The sequence below is a fragment of the Octopus sinensis genome, unplaced genomic scaffold, assembly GCF_006345805.1.
Source record: "Octopus sinensis unplaced genomic scaffold, ASM634580v1 Contig15521, whole genome shotgun sequence".
Classification (NCBI taxonomy): Eukaryota; Metazoa; Mollusca; class Cephalopoda; order Octopoda; family Octopodidae; genus Octopus; species Octopus sinensis.
This window is the reverse complement of record NW_021833770.1, coordinates 21,558-32,500: the sequence shown is the minus strand read 5'-3', so window position 1 is coordinate 32,500 and position 10,943 is coordinate 21,558. Positions and strand designations below refer to the sequence as shown.

At 40.1% G+C, this 10,943-nt stretch overlaps 1 long non-coding RNA gene across 1 annotated transcript in view; it reads left to right on the top strand.

The window, feature by feature from the left end:
* LOC118761596 overlaps nt 1–7,844 on the top strand; it is a 13,046-nt gene extending 5,202 nt beyond the window's left edge. Inside the window, exons 2-3 of the long non-coding RNA XR_004997494.1 lie at nt 7,521–7,604; nt 7,711–7,844. This is a non-coding gene — a long non-coding RNA (uncharacterized LOC118761596). The remainder of the gene's footprint in view (nt 1–7,520; nt 7,605–7,710) is intronic.
* The last annotated feature ends 3,099 nt before the right edge of the window (nt 7,845–10,943 follow it).

The window sequence follows — 10,943 nt, the reverse complement described above, 5'->3', positions numbered from 1 at the left end:
AGTGTCATGGTAAAAAAAATCAACTTTTTCCCTAGGGCGAGCTCACAGCAATATCATATCTTCTCCACTATTTCAGTCTTACGTGTTAAAAGTGAAGCAAAAACATCTCTTATTGTAATGCAGGTACTTTCACTTTAATACTGAAACTATGAAAGTGAAAGTATTATATAATAGGGATCAACCATTAACAGTGGTCATCCATTTTGCTAGAAGAAGATCCACTATGTTCTTATGTGCTACACCACTGGTTTTCAATACATATTAATCAAATTAATATTCATTTTTTCACCCTTATTATATGTGTCTGTGTGTGTATTAGCAATTCGTATAAAATTGCATCAATGACTTGAAATTGAATAAGTGGTTTCACATAAATGGGGATAAATTAAAAAGGTTTGTTTTTATTATTATTACTGTTTGACTATTGTAATCACGTTTGTTGGTTCCTAGTCAGGGAAACGTTGTTGTGTTGCATTTGTTATATAATTGTAAACCATAAGCCTCCCCATTTCTGAGAAGGGCTTTGGTTATTGTTTAAAAATTGAATTGTGTCCCTGTTTGGGGAAATTGACAATACTTTCACACCGTCTTTACGGAATCATTTTTGTTAAAATGCCTTCGATAGAAGAAAGTCCAAAAATGAATTTCGCTGCAGCTGTACACTTCTATACAAGTGGGAGGACAAGATCCAATTGATCAAAATTGCAAGAGACGGGCCTACAATTCCAGTCTGTTATATATTTTGAGTATTGTTATCACTTGCGATATCAATATATAACTTTGTATTTTGTATTTTATGTGTAGATGTATATATATAAAAGTACATGTAATATGTACACATATATATACCCATATGTACATGCATAATATATCTACCCATACACACATACGCACACACACACATACAGCCAAACGGCTGGGTGGATTCGCATGAAATATGGCACACATGTGGAGAGGGGTGTATATATTGGAATGCAGTTGTATGTTTTCTATCCCCCCATAGTTACCGAGAAAATCGATTAAAACTTTTTTTAATGGAATTCCCCCGCCAACATACATAACCTCTCTACTTTTCTGTTACTCACTCCGCACACCCCATCCAACACACACACACACACCACACACACACACTCTCTCTCTCTCTCTGTCTCTCACACACGCTCTCTCTCTCTGTCTCTCTCTCACACACACACACACTCTCTCTCTCTGTCTCTCACACACGCTCTCTCTCTCTGTCTCTCTCTCACACACACACACTCTCTCTCTCACACACACAAACTCTCATACACACACAGCACGCACATCAATTCTTCCGCTTCACGCCAACTTCAAAGGACGTTCACTCATGCAATCATCCTGTATCTTATTTCATTTTTGCTCACAAGGGGCTAAACATAGAGGTCCTGTATCTGCCTCTTTCGCTTTCACAAGGACTTCAAAAGATCCCCTTTCTAAATCTCCAGATATAAACACAACCGCCCCACCTTGCTGACTGCAAAAATCCTGCCAAATTCGCCGGAAAAACACACACATACACACGTCAATCTCTCTATATATAAAACTGAGAATGTGTGTCTGTCTGTCTGTGTGTTTCCCTAAAACTTGTGAACTGCACAACAATTTCATTCAAATTTTCCACATGCCTTACTTAAGGTCCGGGGAGTGTCATGGTAAAAAAAATCAACTTTTTCCCTAGGGCGAGCTCACAGCAATATCATATCTTCTCCACTATTTCAGTCTTACGTGTTAAAAGTGAAGCAAAAAATCTCTTTATTGTAATGCAGGTACTTTCACTTTAATACTGAAACTATGAAAGTGAAAGTATTATATAATAGGGATCAACCATTAACAGTGGTCATCCATTTTGCTAGAAGAAGATCCACTATGTTCTTATGTGCTACACCACTGGTTTTCAATACATATTAATCAAATTAATATTCAATTTTTCACCCTTATTATATGTGTCTGTGTGTGTATTAGCAATTCGTATAAAATTGCATCAATGACTTGAAATTGAATAAGTGGTTTCACATAAATGGGGATAAATTAAAAAGGTTTGTTTTTATTATTATTACTGTTTGACTATTGTAATCACGTTTGTTGGTTCCTCGTCAGGGAAACGTTGTTGTGTTGCATTTGTTATATAATTGTAAACCATAAGCCTCCCCATTTCTGAGAAGGGCTTTGGTTATTGTTTAAAAATTGAATTGTGTCCCTGTTTGGGGAAATTGACAATACTTTCACCGTCTTTACGGAATCATTTTTGTTAAAATGCCTTCGATAGAAGAAAGTCCAAAAATGAATTTCGCTGCAGCTGTACACTTCTATACAAGTGGGAGGACAAGATCCAATTGATCAAAATTGCAAGAGACGGGCCTACAATTCCAGTCTGTTATATATTTTGAGTATTGTTATCACTTGCGATATCAATATATAACTTTGTATTTTGTATTTTATGTGTAGATGTATATATATAAAAGTACATGTAATATGTACACATATATATACCATATGTACATGCATAATATATCTACCCATACACACATACGCACACACACACATACAGCCAAACGGCGGGTGGATTCGCTAATGAAATATGGCACACATGTGGAGAGGGGTGTATATATTGGAATGCAGTTTGTTGTTTTCCTATCCCCCATAGTTACCGAGAGAAAATCGATTAAAACTTTTTTTAATGGAATTCCCCCGCCAACATACATAACCTCTCTACTTTTCTGTATACTCACTCCGCACACCCCTCCAACAACAACACACCACACACACACACACACACACACTCTCTCTCTCTCTCTGTCTCCAACACGCTCTCTCTCTCTGTCTCTCTCTCACACACACACACTCTCTTCTCACACACACACAAACTCTCATACACACCAGCACGCACATCAATTCTTCCGCTTCACGCCAACTTCAAAGGACGTTCACTCATGCAATCATCCTGTATCTTATTTCATTTTTGCTCACAAGGGGCTAAAAATAGAGGTCCTGTATCTGCCTCTTTCGCTTTCACAAGGACTTCAAAAGATCCCCTTTCTAAATCTCCAGATATAAACACAACCGCCCCACCTTGCTGACTGCAAAAATCCTGCCAAATTCGCCGGAAAAACACACACATACACACGTCAATCTCTCTATATATAAAAAATGAGAATGTGTGTCTGTCTGTCTGTGTGTTTCCCTAAAACTTGTGAACTGACACAACAATTTCATTCAAATTTTCCACATGCCCTACGTAAGGTCCGGGGAGAGTGTCATGGTAAAAAAAATCAACTTTTTCCCTAGGGCGAGCTCACAGCAATATCATATCTCTCCACTATTTCAGTCTTACGTGTTAAAAGTGAAGCAAAAACATCTCTTTATTGTAATGCAGGTACTTTCACTTAATACTGAAACTATGAAAGTGAAAGTATTATATAATAGGGATCAACCATTAACAGTGGTCATCCATTTTGCTAGAAGAAGATCCACTATGTTCTTATGTGCTACACCACTGGTTTTCAATACATATTAATCAAATTAATATTCAATTTTCACCCTTATTATATGTGTCTGTGTGTGTATTAGCAATTCGTATAAAATTGCATCAATGACTTGAAATTGAATAAGTGGTTTCACATAAATGGGGATAAATTAAAAAGGTTTGTTTTTATTATTATTACTGTTTGACTATTGTAATCACGTTTGTTGGTTCCTCGTCAGGGAAACGTTTTTGTGTTGCATTTGTTATATAATTGTAAACCATAAGCCTCCCCATTTCTGAGAAGGGCTTTGGTTATTGTTTAAAAATTGAATTGTGTCCCTGTTTGGGGAAATTGACAATATTTCACCGTCTTTACGGAATCATTTTTGTTAAAATGCCTTCGATAGAAGAAAGTCCAAAAATGAATTTCGCTGCAGCTGTACACTTCTATACAAGTGGGAGGACAAGATCCAATTGATCAAAATTGCAAGAGACGGGCCTACAATTCCAGTCTGTTATATATTTTGAGTATTGTTATCACTTGCGATATCAAGATATAACTTTGTATTTTGTATTTTATGTGTAGATGTATATATATAAATGTACATGTAATATGTACACATATATATACCCATATGTACATGCATAATATCTACCCATACACACATACACACACACACATACATACATAGGGGCAGGTGTGGCTGTGTGGTAACAAACTACGTTCCAAACACATGGTCCTGGGTTCAGTCCCACTGGGTGGTGACTTGGCATGTGTCTTCTGCTGTAGCCTCAGACAACAAAAGCCTTCTCGGTGGATTTTGTACATATGTACAGGCATACATACATATATATATATATATACATGCATACGTACATATTCGGCATAAACACTCTACCACTACAACTAATAACTGTTGGTAACACTTTCAAACCTGCCTTACATTCGAACCGGAATCTCAAAAACACTGTCCCCTTCAGCGCCATGCTCAACTGCTCTATCCTGACATGGAGGGTATCAGCAATGAAATCTATAACAAAAGACTCATTGACATTGAAGACAGAATTGCTAAACTGGGTGGAAAGGAATTGTCGACGTATAGCCTGCCACAAGCATTCAGGTGAGGGTCAAATAGCCTTCCCACTGCTGTCATTCGCGAAACAACTTACGACACTCAAGCGCTTTCAAAGTACATTGTTGAAAATGAGCCTAAATTACTTCCGGACCAGCTGCAGGCCTACAGAACTATTCTTAACAGTGTACGCCAACGCGATGGACGAATCTTCCTCGATGCTCCTGGAGGGACAGGAAAACATTTATTACAAAGCTTCTCCTTGCAGAAGTTAGGCAGCATCAGGACATTGCAGTAGCTGTAGCCTCCTCTGGCATTGCAGCTACTTTGTAACCCGGTGGCAGGACAGCACACTCAACTTTTAAACTCCCTCTCAATTTAGCAGCATCCGAAATGCCTTCATGCAACATCAACAAAAGCTCAGATCAGGGACAAGAACTTAAAATGTGTTATCTAATTGTCTGGGATGAGTGCACTATGGCTCACAAGGGAGCTTTGGAAGCATGAGATAGAGCCCTGAAAGACATCCGCGACTGTCAGGCTCCGATGGGAGGTGTAACGCTTCTGTAGTCAGGTGATTTCAGAGACAACTCTTCCTGTCATTCCGAAAGGCACTAGAGCAGATGAAGTCCACGCATGCCTAAAGTCCTCTAACCTGTGGCATCATGTTACAATCCTCAGTCTCACCACTAACATGAGAGCTCAGCTACACGGCGACAAAATGTCCGCAAAGTTTGCACATCCATTTTGACACTTGGTGAGGCAAGATGCCCCTCGATGCTGCAGGACAAATAGAAGTGTGGTCATTTTCCTGTGTTGTTAATTCTGTAGATGACCTAAAAAACAAAGTCTTTCCCAGCTTCACACAAAACTACCAAAATCACAATTGGCTGTGTGAAAGAGCAATATTAGCTCCAAAAAACGTCGCTGTTAACAAAATCAATCAACAGCTAATGCATTCTCTTCCCGACAGTATACACACTTACAAGTCTGTTGATACAATTCCACATATAAATGAAGTTGTGAACTATCCTCCTGAATTTCTCAATTCACCGGAGCCTCCTGGTCTACCTCCACACATATTAGCACTTAAAGTTGGAACTCCTGTAACGCTACTCCGCAATCTGGAACCACCAAGACTTTGCAATGGAACACGACTGGTGATAAAGAAAATCATGTCACACGTTATCGAGGCAATCATTTTTTCTGGATGTGGAAAAGCTGATGACGTCTTTATTCCAAGATTTCCTCTTACTCCATCAGGAGCAGAAATTCCATTTACATTCAGAAGATTGTAATTTCCCCTTCGTGTCAGCTTTGCCATGTCCATTAACAAATCTCAGGGTCAAACCCTCTCTGTAGCTGGTCTTCTCTTGGAAGAGCCCTGCTTCTCGCATGGGCAACTGTATGTTGGCTGCTCAAGAGTAGGAACCAAAAGAAACCTTTTTGTATATGCTCCACAAGGGAAAACAAGGAACATTGTTTACAACGAGGTGTTATAATCTCAACAGCCAGGAGGTATATACATGATACCCTTTTTTTAACAAACTTCATGTAATTTCATGTATTTATATTAATATACATATATATAGGTGTGTGTGTGTATCCATATATATATATATATATATATATATAACAGAATAGTCTAATTCTTCAATTGAATGTACCCGGGCAACGCCAGGTATCTCTGCTAGTTTCATATATTTTCTTTCACTTTCTGCTCTCTTGATTACACAGACGTCCAATACAATAGCTACATTTTCGTTCTCTAAAAAAGGTACGTGTCTATTTTTCTTATAAGTGTATACCAATGACTCCTTCCATAATGTTCCACTTAGCTTTTATCTTCACTTTTCTTAAATTGGATACGTCTGCTATTAAGTTGCAGAACTTTGGCAGTATAATTAAAAATCATTTCTGCTTTAATTCTTACATACAATTTGCCTGTAAATTCTTACAGCTTCATTATTTGGCGATGATTGAAATGTCAAACATTTTCTAACTGTTAAATCAATTCTTAACGTCAACTTCTTACTACCTCTTCTATTTTTTTCATAGCACCCATACTTTCCGTGAAAATCGATAAAAACTTCTTCCCCACTTCGTTCTTCCATTAAAACAACCAGTTGTTCACACAGCCACCATATACTTTTCCGCGAGCAACAAGGGGACTACAGGATGAGTTAGCTAAAACTTTCCCTATGCTGTCTCTCTTCTTTCACCTCTTCGTGGGGTTAATTATCTTCAACGTTAGTTACCTTTTCTCCTTGAAACTACATATTACGCACAATTGTTGGATTAATACAGTGGGGTGTTTTGTGGGAGATTTGGCTGCTATTTCTACTAGGTCTACCTACCATGTAGACGTCTGAACTTAATTTTCATTCACAGATTTGCATTTCAAAAATTTAACATAATCTTTTCCATAATCAACTATCGAAAAATTTTCTACCATGACCTCACATTTTCTATGTATGTGTGTGTACCTTAAAAGACGTGATTAGACGGAGGTCCAACAGAATAGTTCTCACAAACAGACTACGTACAAGTTCTTTCTTCACAACTCCTGAAGCTGTTTTCTGCGAAGATTTTTCACTTGTCCGGGCATTGCTATTACAGACAAATTAACAACAATTCCACTCCAGAGATAAACACAAACCACCTCTTGCTGACTGCAAAAGTCCTGCCAAATTAGCCGGAAAACACACACACACACGTCCATTTCATATATCTTCTTCAAAGCTGCATGCTTTTTTTGAAACATTTCACTATTTTTTTCTTATTTATCGTTATACATTTCCAACTATAATAACAGATAAAGATTAATACTTTGTTCAAAAACATCAACGTTTCACTTTCAGACACAGGTTCAAGTTGCAAAAAAAAAACTTAACTTTCGTTACAATTATTTTTTGCTTCTTCAAAAAATCTCATGAGGTTTGCCTCAGTAAAAACCATCTTTATAGATAATGCCTAACCGAAAACAATCAATGCTCTGTACCAAAAGGAATGCCCTCCTAAAACAGCGAAAAAGGGAGTTGCGTTCACAGGTACGTTTCTCAACATTCATATCATTTCGATTTTGCTTCTACACATTCTCCTCCTGTATCCCATTTCAATATTGCACTTTCATATGTTTTCTACTATTCCTTTCAGGAAACACAAGAAGCAAGAGAGGCCCGTCTTGATGATCAGCGTAGTCGTGATCAACGCTCACTATGTGACGAACCTGTTGAAGCAAGGCAGGCCCGTCTTGCTTTCATGCGTATTCGAAATCGGCGCTCACTCCTTGTGGGTCAGAAGAAGCAAGGCAAGCTCGTCTTGCCGCCCAGCGTAGTCATAATCAACGCTCACTCCTTCAGGAGCCTGCTGAAGCAAGAGAGGCCCGCCCCGCTGCCCAACATAGACAACGCCAGATATCAAGTCTTCAGGAATCATCGGAGGCTATGGAAAACAGGTTGGCAGGTCGACGTCAAAAAAATATTGCTGCTGCAAGGGGCGCATTTTGGGTGAGAGTTGGATTCAGATACAGTCCTGCTGATGATTTCTCCAATCACCTGGACGTGACTCTTGGTAAAATGGACAGGGAATGCCGATTTTGTCAAGCTAAGTAGTGGGCTGGTGAGGCAGCTGGTCTTTGTTGTTCTGGAGGCAAGGTTCGATTTCAGCCGCTCGCAGATCCACCTGAAGTTCTGAAAAATCTCCTCCTCAATAGCTCCGACTACGCCAAGAAATTCCGAAAAGGCATTTGGAGTTATAACTCCTGCTTCCCTATGAACTCTTTTGCCGTAAAGAACATCCACGACAAACATAACATCAACAACGTCAATATTGATGGAAATTGGGCGGTTAATCCTGCAAACAAAACGAAGGAGTTGCATTACACCTTCAAGATTCAAGGTCAATGTTATCATCGCATGGGAAGTCTTTATCCTCAGCCTACCAAGGAACCCAAGTTCTTTCAGATTTTCTTCATGGGTTGTTCAAACGCAGAAGCTATCCAACGGTGCAACAGAAATTCAGATGTTGACGCAGCAATTGTTGCTGAACTCCAACATATGCTTCATGCAACACACCCTTATGTCAACGAATTGAAGAATGATGCGTTGCAGCTTTTGGAAGCCCAACCTGAGCTAAAATTGATAATTAAAGCCTAGAGGCGACCTGCTGGTGAGCACCCGCGACCTTTCAATGCTCCAACCACCAACAGGTTGCAGCAGTCGGCGAAGAAAATGGCAAGCGTGATATTGTCTTCCAGCACCGCGATAGCCGACTGTCTTTTGTTTCGGAACCTATCGGTCATACGACTGCCTGCAGTACCCCCTACTGTTTCCCCTTTGGAGAGGATGGCAACAGCTTTCACCAACGCCATTTGATCCAATCACGGGTGCTGAATTAACCAAGGCTGTTTCCTGCAAGGAATTCTATGCCTTCCGTCTTATGGTCAGAGAAGGTCAGTTCAACCAACTACTACGGTACAAGGAAGTCACAAATCAATTCTTGGTTGACATGTTTGCCAAGGCTGAAGGTGAAAGGCTTCTTTGTATTCGTTAAAATCAAAACAGATTGCGTGTGGATCGATATCTTACCGTTCATGTCCAGCTGTATGTTAATGCAAGAAACATTGGCCTTCCGGTGATACGTCCTTCCAGCCATACCGGGTCTCGACGGTATATGCATCAGCGGACACAGGATGCCATGGCATATGTCCGTAAATTTAGCGGACATGACCTCTTAATCACCTTTACGTGCAACTCAACTTGGCAAGAGATAAAGGAAAACTTATTCGAGGCCAGGCTGCATGCGACAGGCACGACTTAGTGGCCAGAGTTTTCCACGAAAATTGCAGAAATTTATGTGGTTATTGAAAATTGATGCTGTCTACAGAAAACTTAACGCGTGGATGTACACTGTAGAATGGCAAAAGCGGGGTCTTCCACACACCCATATACTGATTTGGTGCCAAGAAATAATCAGACCTGCGGACATCGATCAAATTAAATGTGCAGAGGTGCCCAAACCTAATGTCAACTTGCAGCTATTCCAAATCGTGTCGGCGCATATGATACACGGCCCTGTGGTGTCTTGGATCCTAATTCTCCATGTATGGAAAAAATAGATGTTCAAAGAACTATCCCAGGGCTTTCAACAAGATACATTTACTAGTATTTGCGGCTACCCAATTTACTGACGACATGCCCCTCACTTTGGAGGAATTTCGGCGAAAAAAAGGATAAGGAGCAAGGAAATTGCCATCAACAAGTATGGTTGTTCCCTACAGCCCTTTCCTCCTTAAAACTTTCAACGCCCACATCAACGTTGAATCTTGCACTTCGATTAAAGGCATCAAGTACATATGCAAACATGTAAACAAGGGCAGCGACATGGCTGTTTTGGGTGTGCAGGATGAAGAAACAGCCAACGATAAAATCCTTCAATACGTTATGGGCAGGTATATTTCGTTCAATATGGCGGCATGGCGCATTCTAGATTTTGATATTCACCAGTCCTCTGCAGCTGTTTTTGGCCTAGATGTACACTTAGAAAATAGGCAACGTGTTTACTTCACTGAGAACACCGCCGCAAATGTACTCAAAAAGCCACCGGAAACAACGTTTACAGCATTCTTTAAGTCGTGTACATCCGATTCCTTTGCGCAAACTCTACTTTATGAGGATGTACCGTCCTACTTCACTTGGACTAACAAAAAATGGCAAAGGTGGCGGCAGGGTGTGCGAATCGACAATGAGGTTGGCGAGGTAATCTACAAAGGAAACATGATCGATCGTGTCCACACTGTACACCCAAATCATCAGGAGTGTTTTTTTGTGGATGATTCTGTTTCATATGAAAGGCCCAACATCATTTGCCCACGTCAGATCATTCGATGGACAAATGTGTTGCACTTACAGGGAAGCTTGCTTGCGACGGGGACTACTCGAGGATGAGGGTCTCTGGAACACGGCATTGCAAGAGGTCTCTGAATGCAGGACACCAGAAGTAATGCGCTGAATATTTTGTCTCATCTTGCTATTGAGTAATGTGTCTGACCCTCTTCATTTGTGGGACACATTTAAAGATAGTTTTTCCGAAGACTATCTCCGACGACTTCAAGACGAAGATCCAACGGCTGGATTCGACTTCAATAACGTCATCTACAACACAGCCCTCCTCGATTTGCAATCGCGACTGCAAGCTATGGGAGGAGTTGGAGTACTCAGATTTCAGTCTGCCGTCTCCGCGGGACATTTCAAATGCTTTAGCTGCTGAGTACATGTGAGAGTTGAGCTACAACAGACAGGAAATGGTGGCGCAGGTGCTCAGGATGTTCCTAGACTTTTGGAAGTACAGAGAATTGAATACAACAGGTTCCTCGCAAGTATTAATTC